Source organism: Motacilla alba, chromosome 5 (assembly GCF_015832195.1).
Source record: "Motacilla alba alba isolate MOTALB_02 chromosome 5, Motacilla_alba_V1.0_pri, whole genome shotgun sequence".
Classification (NCBI taxonomy): Eukaryota; Metazoa; Chordata; class Aves; order Passeriformes; family Motacillidae; genus Motacilla; species Motacilla alba.
Window position 1 is genome coordinate 44141313 of NC_052020.1, and position 22585 is coordinate 44163897.

Sequence of the window (22585 nt, forward strand, 5' to 3'; positions counted from 1 at the left end):
TGTAAATATTAAAGATTTAGCTGATATATATATATATATATATTTATATATATTTATATATATATATATGCACACACAAATGTATCGAGATATATATTTGATGATTTTCTGCCTGATACTCTGTAAGAATAGTGAAATATTTACCTGACAGCAGCAACTAAAGCAAAAATGCCTCCATGAATAGGGTTGGAAGGCTTCCAGAACCGCACAGCAGACATTTTATTGTGGTTTTGTTGTATATTCTCTTTAAGTCACATCAATGTCATATCTTAGAGAGAAATGTTCAGAGTTATCTTTAAATAAGTTTCTTTCTTTTCACATATTTTTAGCAGACAGTAGGGAGTTCATTTTAAGCACCTGATCATGGGTCTTCCTTAGACAGATGATTTGATGGCAAGGAACAATGATGATGGTGCTGGTGATGAAAATGGGGCAGGTATAAGTGTCTTCTGTTACACAAACAGTAAATTATAACTGTAAAACTCTGCTTACCATCAGAAAAAAACCCTTATGCTAGAAGCAAAGTAATATGTATAAAAACATATGTCAACCTTTGGGATGGAAGAAAAATGCCACAAAAGGACACAGGCATAACTTCTGGTCATGTCCATACTAAGAGAAGCTGACCATGACTAAATGATGTGATATCAGTATAATCATCCTGATGGCTGCAATGAGGAAGGCCATTACCTGCAAAGTGAAGTTGAGGAAATCTAATAAAATCGAACTTTCTTATACATTCTGTAATCTTCCCTAAACAGTATTGTATGTCCAATTTGCATTTCTCTTCTCACATTTTTAAACAGAACAGGTAGTGACACACTGTTCTCTTTTCAAATGAAACAGCTCAATGCCCTGTGTTATTTTGCATTCAAAAGTAAATGTCCAGTTCTTTATGAAAAGGTTATTCTTAGCTGATATATTTTCTTCTTTGGGAAAGGAACTCAACCTGTCTCTTTCTGTATGCATTCTGCTTATATCTCTTCTGACACTACTATCATCTCATTCTGTTATAAGGCAGGTAACATGAAAACAATATTCAGCTCATCAGTGTTGCCATTACCTTCAGGCCTCATTATTGTTCAGATACTATTTTAAATTCCCTCAACCCTGCCATCATGACTTCCCCAAAAACCACCCTCCTCCTTCAGGCTAATCAGCTGCTGCCCTTCTGCTCTGAGCACCAGGAAGCTCCCTCTTCCAACAGGCCCCAAACATCTTAGCACACCAAAGGCTATCACTTTCATCTGTGTTAAACTGCTGCTTTGTCTCCTGCACGTGAACCTCGCTGCACTGCTCTGACCCTCCTTGACTTCCAGTGAAGGCATTTATAATATTTTAATGACCTCTTCTGCTCAAGCAGTGAATATGCTGCTCTGTTAGACATCTAGTAAATCCAATACAATATCTTCCATCTGAACTGTTAGAGCATTTCTACTTCTAAAAGTCAGCCATTAAACATTTCTAGTGCTGTTCAACTTTTTTTTTTTTTTTCCAGGGAAATTCCTCTATTTTGGTTCGTTTCAAATAAAATTATCAGCAATATCACACTGTTCTGAGAGATTAAATAGTTCCAGGTGAATAACTAATTTAAAAATGTGTAGGCTGTTACTGTTTTCTCCTATAATGAAGTGCTGACATATTAATTTCCTCAGTGTCTTGTGATTTGATTTCTCATGATCTGTAATGTCACTCCCATTGACAGCTGCACAAAGAAATGACAAGTGGTCAGCAGAGCTTGTGCGGGGATGCTTAAAAGTGATGCATTACTCCCTGAAAGCTGTGAGATTAACACATCTACTTCAGACACGGGAATGGTTGGCCTCTAATGGATTGTCTGTTTACTTTGTTGCTGCTCTCTAAATCCTATAAAAGGTAGCTTTTTACAACTAAAATAAAGAGTCACTTTTTGAAATCCATTAAAAAGGCTAATTGCCACTCTTTCCCTGTCAGCATTTAGGGCTAAGTTTGCCTCATCTGTTTTAGGTGAGAAGGCAGAAAGACAGTTTTCCTCTTTTGCAATGGTGCTGGGCTGAGGAGAGCACTGCACTGTGAGGGTTTCGCATGGATGGTGAGGATTTCCTCAGCGCCTGGGTGTGTGCAAAGGCCAATCCCAGCAGAGGCACAAACCCAGATGTCCCACTGTAGACAATGGTGGTGGCATACCCATGTCAGGGCTGCCAGGATGAGTGATGGGCTCTGCTGTGGGAAAGGACTGCCTCATTTTTAATTGTGTGTCATAACAGCCGTACTTAGGAGTAAATATGATTTTAAATCCAGATATTATGGAAAGCTTTCAGTGGCAAAAGAAACTCCATCAATGTAAAGAGAAACAGTGACTGAAGATAATGTCCATTCTATCATTAGTGATTTGCAAGACTTGCTCGTATGCCTTAGGTGAACAAAGAGGAATGGTCATACTTTGAAACATTTAATATGTTAAACAACTGATAATGATTTTGAAGTCAAGGTGCATTTTAAACTCATCTTCAAAACTGAAAGACATCATCATCTGTGTCTTTTCCATGTCTATCACACCGAAAAAGTCAGATCCCCAATGTGTTCAACAACAGTTCAATAGAGAATTTCTTAAAGTATTAGAGCAGTGAGTGTCATACTTGAGGGAGTGAATTTCACATTTTAAGGACCAAATTTCCTATGTCAAACCCATGCAAATGATATGTTAGCTGCAAATGAAATTAGTTTTAAGCTATCACAGATCAAAAGTATTGAAAAACAGAAGTTAAAAATAAAGTACTGGCAAACTAAGTTTAGTTTTCCATTGTACACAAACAACTTGGGCTACAATAAAGCAGCTTTTTAAGACAATACAGAGACCAATGTCTTATTCTGCATATAAGGTGGGCAAAAATAAGTCTCTGATTACTGTCACTCAGGACTGTATCTGATTCACAATAACTGCATTCTAGTTCAAGCATGTGACCTTTAATTAAAGTATGGTAAAATGTGAAGAGTATGAGAAAGGTTTCTGAAGCTAGCCTTAAAGCATCCTTGCTCCATTTGTTAAAACAATTTAGTAATAACAAATCAGCCTCGTGGCTAGAGAACAAAATTTTGACAAAATGTGAAAAATGGTACAGCAAAAAGTGCGGAGATGACGTCTCTTGAAGCCCAAGCTTGTGTTTGTGTAAAAGTATGCATTCGTTGTTCTGTGTATCTGGGTATGTAACTTATTTATAGAGACAGTGACAGAGACAGCTATTTACCAGCAATTACATTTTCCACAGAGACCTCAGTGTTGTTCTTGTATTTATAAACTATTCAAAATGTATGAGAAAATGGAATGAGGAGGGGGGAAGGGTCAGCGAGGCAATGACTTAAAAATTAAAACTGTGACTGCAGCACTTTGTATCAATTTTTAGCATGTCAGATAGTATCTATATCATCCCCTGGAAACATTTGGATAATTCTTATTATCACACTATCTCCCAGCTAGCATTTTCTCCAATAAATAAGAGAACTCTGTGTTCAAAGATAAAAGTCAGAGTAATTATTAACTTCTTCAAAGGATCCATTTATGGACCCTTACTTCCAGGGTTCTTCACTGCATGTTTATTCTTCCCTTTTGCTACATTCAGCTGCAATTTCCTTGCTGAAATTCTTTGGTTTAGGGTAATTAAGGACTCTTTACACTCACAATGGCTTCTGACCCAGATAATTTCCCATTCATCTGGGCAATAACAAATGGATTTATATTTCTCTATTTTTTTTTTCACTTAAGATGACATACAGTATCTCACTGCATCCAATCTACAGAGTTTTCTAAAACCTACATTTGCCTTGCGTTCTAACTGATGAAGGGAATCAGAAGGGAAGATGAAAGCAGCTTTCATCTGTCGCCTCTGTTCAAGAAGATGGACACTCTTTCTAGTCCTGCACATATAGCATGAGAGGAATGGAGATCTTAAGCCAGTAGTAGCTCTGGAAAAAAATTTAATTGTGCCTTCACTTGGGATGGTCACATTAAGGCACATTTAGGCTGTATAGCACTTTTTTACTGGAAAGATTTTGGAGTCCCCTTCAGGGATAGCATTTAATATATCTACTTTATATGTAAGAGATAGGGGTAGTGAGTAGCCAGGCTGGGTCATTTGGTATTATATATTTTCAATGATGATGCAGAAATCAAAAATGTAAACCATAACCAATGTTAGATATAAACAATAAAATCCAGCATGAGTTCACAGAAGATTATAATTGTATAAGAATTGGGTCTTTTTAAAGTAGTCTTTTGCATGACTCTGGAATTTCATAATTATTTTTATTCTCATTCTTACTCTTATTCTTATGATGTCTGACCCATTGCAAAAAAAAAAAATAATTCTCTTCCACCCCACCAAAGACATTTAAGGAGATTATATTTGTAACATAGTAGTGTCATCATTGTGATATAGTAGTGTCATGATTTCTTACTATTACAAGATGAAAAATATGCCATACTACCTGTGAAGTACATGATGACTACAAAAAACACTATCTCTTGGGAGGCATTTTGTATTTTATAAAATTGGATCTGGTCACTGAGAGAGCTATGATGAATAAAATCATGTCACAGAAAATATTGTTCACTAGAGGATACTGTTCATAATTTTTTTACAGCATTTTTCAAAAATGAAATTGCCCATAACTGGAAAGCTAGCTCTTGATCAGCTCTCTGCATCCAGTAATGCCATTCTATCAAGAGGTACTCCATCAATTCTAAACTTCCTTCTTAATCAGTTCTAATCATTATAAGTTTCGTGGTGCTTTCCTTTAAAAGCTGATGTTAACAGAGTATCTTTGCCAAAGTCAACCTTATTTAATTATTGTATGTGTAGGATTTCTTTCTCTTTCAATTTGGGTGAACTAGTCTTAACTTTTTATTCCTGAAGTAATTTATAATAAATGTTCTCAAACCATTTCTGCCTTCTTCTCAAGCCATGACTCTTCAGCAGCCATTTTTATTTGGTCTGATACATTCTCCAGCTACTTCAGCAAAAGATGAGGAGAGTAAATAAATCCCAATGAACTTTTTTAGGTCCTGGAAGTGTTCATACTTATATATTTATCTTGTTGATTGTATCACTATTAGAAGAGACTAATGAAGTAGTTCATTAAAATTGCTTGGCTACTGTGGTACAAAAAGGATTAAAATGTTATATATATACATATTCCCTGATGAAGATAAAATTAATTAAACAACTCACCACTGTTTTTTCATTTTGCCTTTTAATTTGAAAAGCTTGTCCAAAAAATAGATATTAACCATGCTAATACCTGCAATCCTTGCAGAAAACTAGTAATTGCTTGCTTCCTTATAAATGTATAACAATTAATACAATGTGTTTTCTGATTCCTTCCAGGGGGAGGGAGGTGATGGGGCAAGGGAGGGATTTATCCCCTTTCTATACATGGTGCATTATTTCTTTAAAATACACATACAGAAGCACACACTTACATAAAGTCACATCTGGGTTTCACATTTCTGAGTCGCCCTTCTTTTTTATATGCTAGCCCATGCAGAGCTGCCCTTGGCAATGTCCTTTTTTTAGTGCTGTCTGTAGTGTGGGATTCCTGTATTATATGTTACTTGCTAGCTGTGTTCTGCCTGCCCGGAGGGAACTCATCAGCTACAATCCATCTGCTTATTCACAGCTCCCTCATTGATTATTCATGAAGTAGCTGCTTTAGAAAGCAGGTATTGGTCATATTAGTGATGATAACCTGCATGCATCAAAAACCTAAGTGTTACCATCTCTGCTGTTGCTATAGGTGACCTTGAGAGCAGCTGGGCTCCATGGGTTCCATATGCACTCAAGAGCTGCTTTGCTGTGTTGCATCAGTAACTTCACCCATTTGTATGGGTTCTGCACATATAGATGATGTTCCTCCTGCTTTCATTCCACAAGGGAAGAAATTATACTCATGTTGTCTGGGAAAAAACCCAGCAGAATAAAACTAAACAAAAAAACCCCAACCAACCAACCAACCACCCAAACAAACAAAAACACCATCCCAAAACTTCCATAGACTCAGATCTATGTAAAGTTAATTTAAAATAATATGAAACAGGAAAAAACAAACAAACAAACAAAACTGGAAAGCCCTCACACAAGTGACCCATTAAACAAAGAAATACCTCTAAAAACCAGCTGTGGAGATTTGCTGAAAGATACAATTCCAATGAATCAACATGTGCTCTTTTGCCTTAGGTATTTGCCTAGACCTTTAGCCTTTCTCCTTCAGCTATCTCTAATCTGTGTGCTATATCTCTAACACACCCCTGTGTGTTCAGCGTAACAAACTCCTTCTTCTTGCCTTGAGACCTCTCTCCTGCTTTTCAATACCAAGATCATATCATAGCATCATACAATTATAGAATCACAGAATAATAAGGAGTTGGAAGAGATCCTAAAAAACATCTAGTTCCAAACCCCCCATGATGGACAGAGACACCTTCTGCTAGATCAGGTTGCTCAAACCTCACCTAGCATGGTCTTTAACACTTCTAGGGATTGGGTACCACAACTCCTCTGTGCAGCCTTTTCTGGTGTCTCAGCATGGTGCTAATCTTTTGAATTACCAATATACAAATTTTAGTTTTAGTATTCAGATGTTCTAAGCAAAATTTGTCTCATTGATAAAAAATAAGAAAAATAAATTTTTGTTTATATTTCAGCTGGCAATCTTTTCTTTCTTTCTTTTTTCTGGGGTAAAAAGAAATCCAACATTTTTTCATCTACTGCCTAGGGTTTCATTTTGTCAAAAGATAAAAGGATGAATGTTAGCCAAGAGGGACAATTGGATTTTCTTGGCAGAGACATTCTTTGACATGTTATCATTGATTACTGGCACTGATTTTCCATTACAGCTGCAATACAGCAGCCTTTCACTGGTTAACTCTGTGTCCCTCCTATAGTCAGAGACTAAATTTTTTCCCTTAATGTTTTGTCCATTAAGCTTCTAGGCTAAAAGCTAATGATGCCTCAGCACTTGTGCATGAATTCCTTTAAGAAGGAGGGGCAAATGCTTCCTCGTTTCATTTATAGTCAAGAAACGCATTTATCAGTCCTGTTTTGGTTCAGTTTAGACTATATTCTGAAACAGCATCCATTGTGCATCAAGACTGTTCATTAAAATATGATATTTACAGTGGTTGAAATATAAATAGCAAAGTCTCATAATAAATCCAAAATTAAATGACAGATATTACACTAAACTTAATCTGCGTACTAAAAAGCACCAGTACACTTCTTGGAAAAGTGATCAGCCTGTTGAATCTGTAGGCAATACTGCCTGAACAATGGCGATTTTAACCCAAAAGGCAACTATGATTAAAATTAATTTATCTCACAGTGAAAGTGGACTCCACTAAGCTTAATTAGTCCACACTGGTGGTGTTCTCCAGGACTAAGGCTCAGCAGATGTGTAGTGACTCGTGCCATATCTTCCATGAGCCCCTGGCCATGTTATCATCCAAGGGAGAGAGCAGTGGTAGATCTTAAGATGGTGAAAGGAAGATTGTGAGATAGAGTAAAAGTTGGTAAAATGTTTATTATTTATTATCACCAGCACTGCTGAAAAATACCAAAAAAGTGTTGTAGTTCTATCTACAAATCATAGAAATTGGAGCTGAACACATTTCCTCACATTGCCCTCCAGATACAGCTCAGTAATGCTCTGGAGGAAGATCATTAGAAATACACTTTATTTTTCATGCCTCTCTCCATCCTGTAATCCTCTCTTTTGAGACTACCCTAGGTTCTGAACCATGAGAAGGCTAGAGGATATTCTTGTGCTTCTGCTGGAGTCTGAACTGAGGTCACTCCATAACCATCAGTTACTAAGAGGTCTGACTCTCTCAATAAGCATAAATTTGAATGCAGAATGGTGAAAGTCTTCATGTCTCATTCTCACATCCTGAGCCTCTGGATGCCTTCATGAGATAAATGATATCTTCATTATTTTGTTTCCAGGCAGTTTAACCAGACTACTTTCTTATTATATTAGAGAATGTTTATGCTACTTCCTAATCAATGATTACAGCTTGTCAGTACTGCAGGCTCTGTTTCCTCAGTGGTTCTGGTCCCCAGATGTGCCTTTTACCTTTGTCCAACCCATCTGCAAAAGGGGAAGAAACAGGAACGTTCCCCATCCCCCATTTGCCCTCATTTTCCATGAAAGGAAATTCAAGTGTCTGAAGAGGAGGGATCTGTGCTTCAGCAGAGGGAAACCAGGAACATGGGATGCTGCAGGGAGTGCAGCTGCCCCAGAGCATATCTGCAGTCTTTGAGGAGCACTGCAGAGGTAACTGGCAGATGTGGGCTCCTTAAGGAAACACCACCAAGGATCCATTTGCAGGCTGGTGACCTTTGTGCTTGAAATGAAGGTGTTTCTAATTGGGTATGACAGACTTCTACAGTGAACTAACACATTGTCTCAAAGCCAGATTCATATCCTTGTCCTTATGCATTTTTTAGTAAATGAGATACATGTAAAGACTTTGCATTGTTTATCTTTTTTCATCTGAATTAGCTTCCTAATATATTTTGTCTGCCTGCTCATACTGACTTCTGTTATCACAGATAGAAATACAGCTTCTTCTAACAATGAATATTTAAATGTAATGAATTTTTTATATCTTATAAGATTGGATCTCAACTTGTCATAAACATGTGTAGATTATGATTAAATTTACTGACTAAATGCAATCTCTGCTTTATTAAATGACATTAAAAAAAGGTGAATCCAAATCCTCCTACAGAAAAGCAGGATAATAAATGAATCCAAATACAAGCTGCAGCATCTGGTTTGGTTATTTGGAGGTTTCTATTCATTGTTTCATGAGGGGAGGTTTTGGCACAGTTTAAATTACACTGTTTGGGGCTCTGACCCTGCTACTTTTACTCAGGTGTGTCATTCCATTTATGACATTAGCCTGAATGGGAACCGCAGGATTTGGATATTGGACCTGATCCAGAGGGGGATTCCTGTTGTCTGGAAAAGATTTTAGAACAAGCCTTTAGAGAGATGAAATGGTTTACCTTGCACAGCTGCTCCAAGAGCCAAGCAGCTGCTCTGAAGGCTGCTCTGAGCTCACCTGCTCAGTACCAGAGTACCAGTCATGGAAAGGCACAGAAATCAGTATAGCAAGTTCTTTCATCATGGCATAATTAGAGCAGTACCACAATGTCAAGGAGCATTTTCTTATAATCCACATAATCTTAGGATCAGGTAATCAACCCAGGAATGGAGGAATCCTGTTAAAACAATGTTAGCCTCATTATAAAAATGCCATAGATATGTGAGATTCACAGTACAATCCTACAGAAAGCACCAATTGCTAGCCTTGGCCAGAGTCTCTCTCATTTCTCATGAATATGTACATCTTTGGGAATTTGAACTCCCTGTAACCTTCCTGCATGACTCCCAGTGGATATGTGAGACCAGGAATCTTATAGGCAATGGGAGTTTGTGTACAAGCTTCCATCTGCCCCTGTCTATTCTTGATAAATCGCATGTCGAGTGCTATCACATTCTAGATCTGCTTTATGTCTGCTTCTCTGCTAAGAACACTAAAAAAATACTGCACCCAGACATAAGGCTTCAAAACCATAAACAAAGTAAAATAAAAGGATTTAGCACAGTGTGTTGTGATTTTGTTTGGTTTGTTTTGTTTTTTTTCCTATGACTTCTGCAAATTTATAAACCTGTCGTTTGCATACAGAACAGATGAAGTTTTAGGGCATTCAAATTCAGAGAACAGATATATAAGATACTTATTCTATCCATCTACAACAGCAAAAATATGTGTGCTCATTCAAATCCAAAAAGAGGTGCTGTATGGCTTGGTTCAGTTAATAGCAAAAGAGCACAGTTCAGACAGGAATCTAGCAATGCAATGTTAATGAACTTTGACATCTTCTTGAAATATAAAAATGCCAACTCTTTGAGATAATGATTATGTTTGGGGAAATCACAGTCCAGATGTCATGGTTTAACCTGGTAGGCAGCTAAACACCACACAGCTGTTTGCTCACTCCCCAGCAGAGAGATATGGGATAGAGTTGGAAAAAAGGTAGAATCTGTGGGTGGAGTAAAAACGATAGTACAGAAAAGTAAAGAAAAATTGTAATTATGATAAAAGCAACTACAAAACAAATGATGCACAGTGCAACTGCTCACCATCCTCTGACCAGTACCCAGTCACTCACGGCCAACTCCTCACAGTTTCATGGTTCAGCATGATGCTATATTGTACGAAATATCCCTTAAATCAGTTGAGGTCAACTATCTTGGCTGTGTCCCCTCCCAGTCTCTTGAGCCCTGCCACCTTCCTTACTGTAAGAGCAGCATGAGAAGATGAAAAGCCCTTGACTTAGCAGTAAGCACTGCACAGCACAATTTAACCATCAGTGTGCTATCAACATTATTCTCATCCTAATTTCAAAATACAGCTCTGTACCAGCTATTAGAAAGACACTAACTCAATCCCTACTGACATCAGAGTACAAAAAGAAGCAAAAATCAAGGTATTGATGTGAATTACTGCTTGTTATAGGACCATCCATTATGAAAATTTAAGTCCCCAAAAGGTCTGAAATACTCCTTCTGTAGTTATGCAGATGTGGAGATTGTTAAAATGCATGTGAGGAGAACTTTAGTTTACTGCTTCTGCTTCCTTAGAGTCTTCTTCACTGTACAAAAGAATATTGTTCCGAGTCAAATTAACTCCACTGGTTTATGTAAAGGTTTTTCAGAGACAAACACTTCATAACAAGAGAATTAAGAGGCTACTTAAGACATTGTTAAACATCAATTAAAAAAAAAAATTTCACCTATTCCATTGCATTATACCCCACACACACTTTGGATTTAGTTAATGTGATGTACTCAGAAATTCTTTATCCTTGGGTCACATAAAATAAAGTCTTAATGTTTATAAAATAGAAATAAGTAAATTTAAGTTAGGATTTAAGTTAATGTTGTTAAATCACAGTTTTCAATTAATTATCAGATTTTTAAAAGATAAGCTTTAAAAATCTAGAGCTTGTTTATTTTCCTGGTTTTTGAATGCTTAGTCATCTAGTGTATAACATGTATACGTATTAAGAATTTTATCTGGTAAACACAATGTCAAAACAAGAAAAGGTAGGATCCTCACATAATCACAGTGCACTGAGCACTGTGATTTTAAGGTAAAGCTTAATTTTTATGACAATGACAATTTTAATGGCAATTTTTATAACAATGACATTTGACAATTTTTGTAAAACTCTAAACCATTATGTCTGGATCCTTATCACATTGGTCCCAAAACATTTCTATTTCTACATATTCATTTTAGATATTCTAACATTTTTATTGTCTTGTTTTTCCTTTTTTTTTTCTTCATTTTGTGCTTCACTGAAGTTAAATAAAGAGAAAGAAAAAGCAAATGAATAGCAGGTATCCACATTCCAAAATCATTCCATTTCCTTTCCTTACAATCAAAAAAGCTTGAATGACCAAAGAGTAAAAGTTGCTGGGTTTTTTTGCCTTTTTAACCCTAATTTTGATAGAGTAAGAAGACATCCCTTACACAGGTTTTGCCCCTGCATCCTATACCTGGGTAAATAAGTGGTCAATCTTGGGCCTAATTTGCAGACTACTGAAAGTATATTTTTCACTTCTGCTTCATAAACAAATTATGCTTTTTTTTTTCTGCATATTTCAGTATCATTCTTGCTTCAAATTTATACAGTTGTAACTTTTTCAATAAATTTTCCTTAGAGCTGAAAAGTCCTCATTGAATAATACATTGGATAATCTGTTTATTCCTGTACTCTGTTGCCAAACAGCCAGAGGCACAACAAATCGTTATTGAATGTGTTGGGGGCTTCAATCAATATGATAAGCGTCTTTATATTTGGGTTTTTTTTAATGAACAGAATGAAAACAAGTGTTTGATTGTGAATGGTCAGTTAATCATCTGGAATAGTTTTTGAACAAATGATGAAACAAAACCACTCCTATAAAAATTTCTAGTGCATTTGCCAATCTATAATAATATGTAAAGCACTATTTACCATAGTATCTGAAGATGCATGAATGTAGCTGTTTGCATCCATTACTGCCATGAGCACAGGTCCAGAACTCATAGTACTGATATCCTTACTATTAGTTTAATGTATTCTTCTAATCAGTAAATCTCACTGTATTCACAAAGGAAGGCAGTGTTATTATTTTTATTTAATAGCTTTGGACACTGAGATGCTTGGTATTAACACAGCTTATTCAAAGCTTCTTCTCTCATTCTTATAATGATTGCTCAGTTTCTTCCTTTTGCAGCAATCTTTGTGGATGCTTCCTACAAAATCAAATAATTATGGCACAGCATTTTTCTTGAAGCTTTCCTATAGCCATCAAATAATTTTGTGCAGAAATGCAATACTGCGTGTTCACCTGCAGATTTGTCATTGCCTGAAGAAGCCAGCTACTGGAAGTGATGAACAGGGAATATTCCTGTAAAATTTTGCCTTTGATTGCACAATGACCAGCTACTGGATGTCATACTTCTGGATCCCAGTGTTCTCTTCTGGCTCAGAGATATTTAACAAATAATTTAGTACTTTCTTTTGATAGTCATGACTTCAATCCTTTTTAATCTTTCAGTAGGTTTTTACTAAAGTCTCACTAGGGTAATTCATAAATTGCATTGTGCCTTGAGTGGCTACCTGGAACAGAGGCTAGAGAGTGTTTAAGGAATAAAGTAGGTATTTATTAAAAGGCCTTCAAAGGTCATTACAAGAGCCCAGCTATGGCTCTACCCATGATGGACCGAAGATGGACCCTGAGTCATGAGTTTTCACACTTTGATAAGTTTTGGTCCATTGACATATTGGGGTTAATTGTCTAACTACAGCTTCAGGTTATGAAGTCCCATCCTCCCAGATTGCTCTCCTCAACTCACCATTGTTTATATTTTTTGGGCCTGAAGCTGCCAGGGTGTCCTTGGGCTGGAAAATGATTGTTTTGTCTAACTAAACTGTGAAGGGAACTTGTTAAAACTTTTTATGAAGTTCAGAGTTATATGCTAATGCAGTACAGACTCCGGAAAATATGAAAGCTAAAACTTAAGGCATCAGTGTAATCAACTGAAGAGTAGGAAGAATTTAGTGACTATATTGCAAATAGTGAAGAAATACAGAGTTTATTGTCCAAGTCATTGTCCAGATAAAGGATTCATATTTAATTTCTGGTGTTATGGCCCTTGCGAACTGTGTGATATAAATTGAATATTAGGTCGAAACATATGTGAGTTAATCATTACAAATAAGTTTAAGCACTGAAACCATACTGTGTTCTATTTACTATTTCTACTGTGTTGTATTTACTCAGTCATCCCTGTATTTCAGGATTTCTTCATGTATTTTCATCCCAGGTCAGATGCATTTACCACCTTGAATTTAGCACATACTCAGGTACAGGACGAAGAACCACACCAGGTATGCATACCAATGGAAAAAAAGTCATCCACAATGAAGCTCAGAAGTTATTCTGTTATAGCTTTTTTCAACTTGATTTAACACGAACAGGTTAATGAATCAGTCTATTCTGTGGGGTTTTCCTTCCATAGAAGTACCTGCTCTTTCTTTTACTCTTTGGCTGAACCATTTGTCTGCATATTTCAGCTGTGGAGTTGCAGATTTTGATCTATGGGTTAAAATCATCTCTCGTTCAGTTCTTGCTACATATGTTAACTAGATTTTCTTAATTAATTAGCAGTCCATTATGTTGTTTCTGTGTCCCCACTGGCTTTGGCTGGGACCAACACCAGTAAATTCCAGCAGTTACTCTGTCTTGTGGAGGGTTCAATTATCATCAGTTTTTTCATCATAATTTATAACCTAAAAGAGTTACATTGGACAGAACTGCATTCTGATGGCTCCCTTATGAAGGAACAGTTCCCTAACAACAGAACTGACACAAACTGAAGAAAAGGGACTTTTCCATTGATTCCAGTATCATCTGTGAAAAAGAGGGTGTGATCTAGCGCAAAGTGTGGTGTGCAAACACAGAATAGGGCTTGATCCATTTGCTTTGATGGTTCTAACTGATACCAAATCACAGGACTAAAATCCCAGTCCACTCTGACTGATGAAGGAGTTATAGTATCCTTATTTCCTCTGTACAACACAGAATTTCCATGAAAAGGGGAATTAACTTCAAAACACTGGTGTAAGTAGCAAAAAAAAGAGTCATGCTACCTACATCAGGGAATGTAACCTCTGCGTGTCTCTGCTCCCGGTTAACACTGAGTTTGCTCTTCCACTTTTCCTTTGTACAACTCTGTACCAGCTCACCCTAGCTGACACTTGATCTGCTTTGTAAATGTCACTATTAAAGGTGTTCTTTGTGCTGCAGTGGGACAACCTCAACACTATTAATATTTATACCAGGAAGAATGGGTAAGCATGACTATCTTTTTTCCCTTCATTTCAGCATACCTAAGTGTTCTGTGAAAGACTGCTTCAAAATGATTCAAAATGAAAACTGTGGGACAAGAACAAATATGACAAGATAATAAAAGCTTTTCCCCAAAACCAAGCCATCCTGAACACCAATATTTTATGAAACATACATAAATAAAGACACCCTCAGATTGATGACACAGCTATAAAAGCAGAGCATCCTTTTTTCCAAATGTTTTTTTAAATCTCCATTTTTTTCTATTAATGAAATCTGTATTTACTGTATATTTGTAAATCAATGATCCCATTAAAGAAAACAGTTTTTTTTTAAATGCTGGGCATTTTTCTGAAACTGATAACATTGATGACACCACCAGAAGAGGAATTGTTTTAACTACTGGACACCATTAAATTTCCTCAGCTCTTGGAAGGAAATTTGTCTGCAACACAAGCATTCATTTGGAAACATATCTGTAAAATATCTTCACATTAATGGATTTCAAAAAGCAGGAACACTTTACTTTGATAGGAGAGTGACAATTCACTGGCTTGGGTTTTACAGCGCTAGAGGGAAAAGGGTTTTGAGGTATCTCTTGGACACATTTTCTGTATTTCATGCACCAATGTTTTTCTTGTTTTTCAATGGTCACATAACCAATTTATCATCATCATAGTCTCATAAATGTTGCATAGTCTTACCCAAAGGCAGAGAGCCTGAAATCCATCAAACCTGTTGTAGTTCTGCTTAATCTACCTCCGGTACTAGAAGAGGTCTGTCTAGGGAAGGCTGAAGACCCTGCCAAGTTAAATGTTCTCTTGAGTCCGCCTAGACCAGCTTAGAACCACATGATGACAGAGTACTTCTCCATGAGCATATGAAGTTGTTACTGCAGTCACCTAGGATGTGGTTACATGTGTCTAAAATGTCTATTTATATGACCTCTGCAAAGTCTTGGTTTAGTCCCAGGTATGAAAATATGGAATTTATGTTCTCCAACCTCCTAATTTTTTTTCCTCATTTTGTATAACTCTTGAAGTGCATTTTCCCTGATGTTTAATGGATATTTTCACTTAATCCAATATGATAACCATATATTTTCTAAGCTGCAAGGCTTTTCCCTCTATAATTTGAACTGCAGGATTCAGATTCAGAATCTCTTCTAGCCCACAGGGGTGAGAAAACACTATCAGAAATTATATCTGGAATGCAACTTCTAGCATTTATATATCTATGCTGTCAAGCCTTGCAGTTTTATAAATGCTTTAAATTATTATCCACCATTTATTCATTAGTTTCATTATATACTTTATTCTCTACTCATCTCACTTGCATAGCTGCCATGGTGTTAGTGCCAATAGAAGTTAGTTAGATACTGAGGCACAGCTATGAAGCTATAAGTGTTTCAGCATAAAACCACTATCTGTGCCCATAAAGGTGCTAAATAAAACCAGTGCACTGTGCTAAGAAGTCCCAGTGTAACAAAAAGGGGGAAAACTCTCCTTTTGAAGATATCCCTCCTGATTCTGTGGTTTAGAGAAGAAAAATGCTTTACATGCAGAGAAAGGCAAAGATCCAGGTAACAAACACAACTCCCCTCACCTTCTGAAATCTGAGTTCCCCACAGGGAGCAGGGGAAGCTTGCAATTCCCAGGCTCCAGGGGAGGACATGCTACCATTCCAATAGCCAGTCTCCACGAAGAGTGATGGTGTGATGTGTCTTGCTTTTCACTTTCTCTGTTTTTTCTTCTTGCCCTTCCTTTTTCCCAGATGTTTTGAATCAGCTATTTCCTTCCCAACTTCAAACACGTAAAAAGGAAATGCTGTCAGGTGTCTTTAATTATACTCAGCCTGTCTTTAACAGCCTCTGTCAATGTCATCTGAAATACTGATGTTTTCCAGGGAAAGTTTAAAGAGCTTGCAAAGATGTCAAAGATATTTAAGAGTTCCCTAGAAAACATCAGTTTATACATTAATTCACCCACATTAATTACCACTATAATTTCAAAGATGCAATTCTGCATTTGTGAACTCAAAGCATTGTGTGGAAAAAGTGTATCATGAAAATTATTACACTAAAAAAGAAATCCTATTTTCTATTTTTGCTAGAATTTAAAAATGACACTATGTTAAACCATTTCATTCTTAACAATATCTTCATCTGCCGACTGCACAAGAATTTTTTTTTATTTGTATAGCACTGAAATTATTTTGGAAGATCATGACAGGTTTTAACATATCCTTGTTATCTTCCACAAAACTAACATGAATTAATTAGCATCAGGTCTCAGATCTCTTGTGAAGTAATGGAAAGGATATTTTGCTTTTTTTCTTAAATATATTAATGGAGATTTTAAACACTGGTTTCAAAAATTTGTACTTACGTGGGTAAGTTTCCTACATTCAAAGCACACCAGTGAGCATTCCTGTTGCTAATAAGACCCAAGAAATAAACATTTTCATGCTTCAGTGTGGACATGAGCTCTGAGTCAGTGTGCCTAATACTATGCTCCCCTCTCTTGACACAGTCCAGTTTACACAGCACTCCTAACCCAGGGCTGCATCTACCAGCAAACTGCAGCCTCGCTGCTGCCGAGGCTCTCCAGGCCATGGGGACCTGGATACATTTCTTCACTCAAAATATCAATTCAAAACCACTAACTAACTGAAAAGTGTGAAAAAATATTAACCTTCAATGAATGAAACCTCAGAGACAAATTCCCTGTTGCTTTCAACAGACGGAGATTTAGCGAAATTTTAACTTTCTTGCTCCCCCCAAACTCCAGCTTTTTTACACTATGACATTCCATCATGCATCATCATATTATTCCATCCACTGCAGAACCCTCCTGTAGTTTAGAGTTCCTCTAGAGGCTTCAGATTAAAGGTCTGTCTAAATCATGACTGAACAGTGATGGAAAGGTTTTCAGGGTTTTTTTCTCTTCTTCTTTGAATATTCCGTTTTAGCATTGCTATAATGAGGCAATTCAAAGCTAATACACAATTCTGAGAACGATGATTTATTTTAACCCACATAACAAGAGGAGATGGGAAAAGGAATGCACTGTGATTAGAATGACAGCTTTCATGGACTAGGAGTAGAATTTGAAAAGAAGAAGCTGTTTTATCTATAAACTTACTTCAGCTTTAAGGAGCCGAAGTTGGTCTGAAACTCAGAGAGAAAGTTTCTCAGACCTTGGCCTACATAAAAAATAAGGAATAAGGGCACACTCAACAAATGACTTACAATAGGCATATTATATTTCCAAAAGAGGTACTATCAGCTAGAAAAAGAGTCTGATTTTTAAAAAATAGCAACATTATCAGTGTGTTTGGGAACTACTCAGTAGTCAGGCCTGCTAGAAAAGACAGCAGGGCACATTTAATGACCTGTGTAACACCCAGCTCAGGTTGTGCCTTCTGGGCCTATAAGCATTTGTAAAACAGTGGCACCACTATTGCCTTATCAATGATTTTCATTAAATAAACTCAACAAAATAGTGTGCTCTTACCTTAAAAATTCAAAAATTGTTTTCAGGTAAATATTTACCTGCAGAAATTATGAAAAGTGGAAACAGCTTTTATATGCCTTCCTTTCTTCATACTACTTTAAAGAAACAAATTTTTAATATAGTTAAGAGTCATTGTGTCCATAATGTACCTAAGTCAACTCATTTGAATTGAATCATTTTTCATACCCCAATATCTAACCTGATTTTTTTTTTTTTTTTTTTTTTACCTCACAGACCATTGTGACTAACATTTTTAAGGCAACAAACAGTTTCATAGCTTTCAATGGGCAAAATCTTGTATCAGTACAGATCCTGTCAGGTTCCAAAATGGTGGAAGATTAGGATCATACTAAAGTTCATGTTGAAAGGAATTTCAGGAAGTCTGTAGTCCAATTTCTTGCTTCTAAAAGGGTCAGCTATAGGATCAGACCAGGTTGTTAAGGACTTTATCCAGTCCTGTCTTGAAAACCTACAAGAACAGAAGGTCCACAAACTCCCTGGACAAGCTGTGCTGCAGTTCAGCTGTATTCATAGTGAAAATATTTTTTCCTGATGCATGATGTGAAGGTCTTCTGTTTCACTGTATGTCTTTTTTTCTCTTGTCCTCCTTCCATCTTCACAGGCTTCATCTTCACAGCAAGCTCTTCCAAGGTACTGGGTGCAGGGCCACTGCTAGGAGTCTTCTCCTGACTGAGGGAACTCCAGTTCCTTCTCCTCATAGGTCAAGTGCTTCTGCTCATGTCCATTTTGGTAGCTCTCTGCTCAACACAATCCAGTTTATCATGTACACCTTGTTTCAGGAGGGCACAAACTGCACTCAATGTCTCCATGCAGTCTGATGAGTGCTGAGCAGAGGCAGAGAATCGCTTTTCTTTACCTACTGCCAGGATTGTGTTAATACAGCCCAGGACCTTTTTTCATTGCCTGTGCTCACTGGTGGCTGCCAGCTAAGTCACTGTGAACCAACACATGGTTCATGAGCCATGAATCAAGGACCTTTTCAGGAAAGCTCTTTCCCAGCCTATACGGCTTCAAGGATTTCCTCCATCTAAAATGTGCAAGTGACTTTGTGCAGAACTCTTGTACATGTCCTTGATTCCTGCTGACCCCTTTTCATGCAACCCACAAGCGTATCTCTGGATGAAAGTCCCATCCTTGGATGTACTGACAGTTTGGTGTCATTTGAAACCCTTATGAGCAAACATTCCCTTACTTCCCCTGTGTCACTGATTAAGCTGTGGAATGAACAGGTCCCAGGACAGTCCCCAGATTCTGGTACTGCATCTGTCACACACAACCAGGTTCAGTATGACCAATTAAATCTCTAATGCAAATCATTTACTTTTTTCTCAGCGATTTTTCTGCTCAGTGAGTTTTCTACTCAGCCAAGCCACAGCATCTCAGCTTGAATATGAGCATATTGGGGAAGACAGCATCAAAAGTCTTGCAGAAGTCAAGGTAAATTGCTCTCTAGCCATCCACTGAGTCATTTTATCATTGAAGATAAAGACATTTGTTAGGCATTGTTTATAGTTGATAAATACATCCTGACAATTCCCAAAGACTTGTTTATGTTCCCAAAACCATGTTCCAAAAGAACCCAGTCTGTGAATTTTGTAAGGACTGGAGTGATTTCTGAATGATTGTATCTGGTGGATAACAGATGACACTTTTAAATATCAAAACAATGATTTTTGCTTTATATCTTTATCACATGATTTCACTCATTTAGAAAAGTGCCTTTTCTAAATAGTACACAAGGATATTTGATAGATATTTTAAATATACTTGGTAATTCTGGCTGGGTTCTTCTTTCTCTTTTTATTGCTCTCCTTCTCTATAGCATTTAATTAACAAAGAGGAAAATATTTTATTGAACTTATAGCAAAAATAACAATCCAGATCTGCAGATATTCATATTTAATTATGGCTACATGTAATTAAGTGTGGCAATCTGGTGATAAAACCTTTAAGTAATGACTCATAAAGAGATAAAAATGGAGCATGTGTTTAATCAGTTTGTAGCCTTCCACAGAAGCTGGCATAGCCCAGGTGCTAATGAGACATCTGCTGCTCAGGACACCAGAGAAAGCAGCAATTCACTAATGAAAAAACAAATCAGTATGTTATAGAAGACAGAAATACTGGCCCAGAATTCTAGCCTAAATCTTGAACTTTGACTAAATTTCAGACTAGCAATATTGAACAAACAAAGCACTTTCTCATACAACTGTGGTTTTTGTCTAGAAACAGGTAACCCAACACTAATTTTACCAAATAAGATAAAACGTAGATGTCTTCACAGCACTCTGAAGCTGTTCTAAGGTCGACCAGTTTCCAAAAATAAATAATAGAATAAAACAGAAAATCCTGAGTGAGAAAATTGGAACATGTTTTTGTCTGCCACTTGTGATAATAGGCCCTATTACTGGTGCACATTTAAAGTTCAGAGAAGCCTTGTTGTAGCCCTCAACCTCTAACTGTTATATAAAAGGCAAAATACAAGGAGAAAAAAACCCACAAAACCAAAACAAAACCAGAACAAACAAACAAACAAAAACCTAAAGAAAAAGCCCCCAAGCAAACAACAAAAACACACCCCCTCACAAAATTTTATTTTTTATGCCTGAAGCTGATGCAGTACGCTTGCCTGAATTAACAGACTCAAAAGCCATAGGATTGAATGATGTCAAGTGAAGTTTTCATGTACTTTTAAGGACAAAGTTTAATTTAAATTCTTCAATAAAAATACAACACAAAGTACTTTCAAAAGAACGGGACTGTCCCTTGCTACAAGGCTTCCAATAGACACTGACCATGGTTTATATGGTTCTTTTTAGATTTTATGGAACACTAAACTCTTACTAGGACATTAGACCTAAAAGCTGTCATTCTCTTCTGCCTTTCTGTATCAGTGAGGTCTAATGGAAAGAGCACAAGGAATGGCTAAGGAGTACACAGGTTTTTAAGAGTAACTGCAGAAAGTAAAAAAAAGATCCTTGGACTCACAGAGAACTATCCACCCTTCTGGTAGTATCTTAATGTGTGCTTCAGTCTTCCCACATACAAATGCAACAGTTTTTATCTTGGCTTTAAACATGTTCTTCACTTTTAAAAGCAAGTAACTCAAAGCTTTGTAAAGAAAGCAAACCTCCACAAATTGAGCCAGAAGCTCTTAACCAAAGACTACCCAATCCTTTAGGGATGGCAGGCTTAGGTAACACTGAGCATTTCTGAATCCCCTGCTGTGTATTGTGCATTAGGTATTGTTTTGTTTTCATGTGAGGCTGCTTTTTCTTTGTAGCCTCAGGTTCAACATTTCTTTTTATTTTCTTTTTTGTTAATGGGTTGCAAAAGACACCTGTTGTTTAGCAATGTATTTCTAATATGATTAAGTTCTCCTTACAGAATTCTACTTCACAATTCTAAAGTACTTAATCAATGAGTATTTTGACTACTTCACACTGGAGCTATAGGACAGAGATTTGATTTATAATTGAAATTGGCCTCTGAGTTGGTATCCTTTCTATGAACTGTGAAAGACAATCATCTTTCTTAATGATCATTGCAGGAAGAAATGGTAACGTGTCATCCTTTCACATCTCCCATGTGAATTTGTTAGATTTATTCATGTATTCCTTTAACAACACTAATGTGTCACTGATGTATTTATACAACAACTTTTAGTTTACATTCTGTTAATTTTAGAGCCTTTTCTTCCATTCTTCTATAATGATTCCTATAAAAATAAGAATTAATTGCTCTCTCTCTTTTATTTATAAGTCAGAGAGACAGATTGTTCACTACCTCTGCAATCAAGTTTCACTTTGCTAGATCTAGAACCATATCCAAATAAATCCATGGAAATAATTAGCAAATATGCACGTATTCAGCAATTATGATGAATATTTATTCCTTTCAGGAATATAACCTGGTCTGGTTTTGATACAGGGCATGCGTGAGGAGAATTGCCCATGCATCTAACGCTGCTGATAAAGTAATGTTGGCTTTCTGATCTAGTAAATTGGCTGGAGAGTTTATTTCCCAGTTTTGTGTGACAATGGACACTGAGTAGACTTCCCTATTCCCACCGTTGAGGGGAGGAGGATAAATAGCTAGTCAGGACTATAAGCAAAGCAGCAGCTTTTAGAGCAGACTGTCATTTAGAAATCGGGGCTCTTACTACACATGTATCAGAAATCTTTTTAATACTTCCCTCTACTAAGAATCCTACTCTTTCACATTCCTCATCCTTCCTACAATTCTATCTGGATACAGACACTCAAATACGACTCTGTATTTTGTAGTGCTGATTTATCAAAAAATATATAAGTTAAGGGTCAATATAATAAAATCATGGTGAAAAGTAATGGGAGTAATAAGATGATGATAATTATAATTATAATAATAATAACAATAAAAATAATAATTTGCCATAACTATGGTGAAAAATAATGGAAGTAATAAGAATAATAATAATAAAAATAAACATGTAATAATAATAATCAAATTAATATTTGCCATAATCATGGTGAAAAGTAATGGGAGTAATAAGATAATAATAGGTAGAAGGAGGAGGAGGAGGAGAAGAAGAAGAAGAAGAAGAAGAAGAAGAAGAAGAA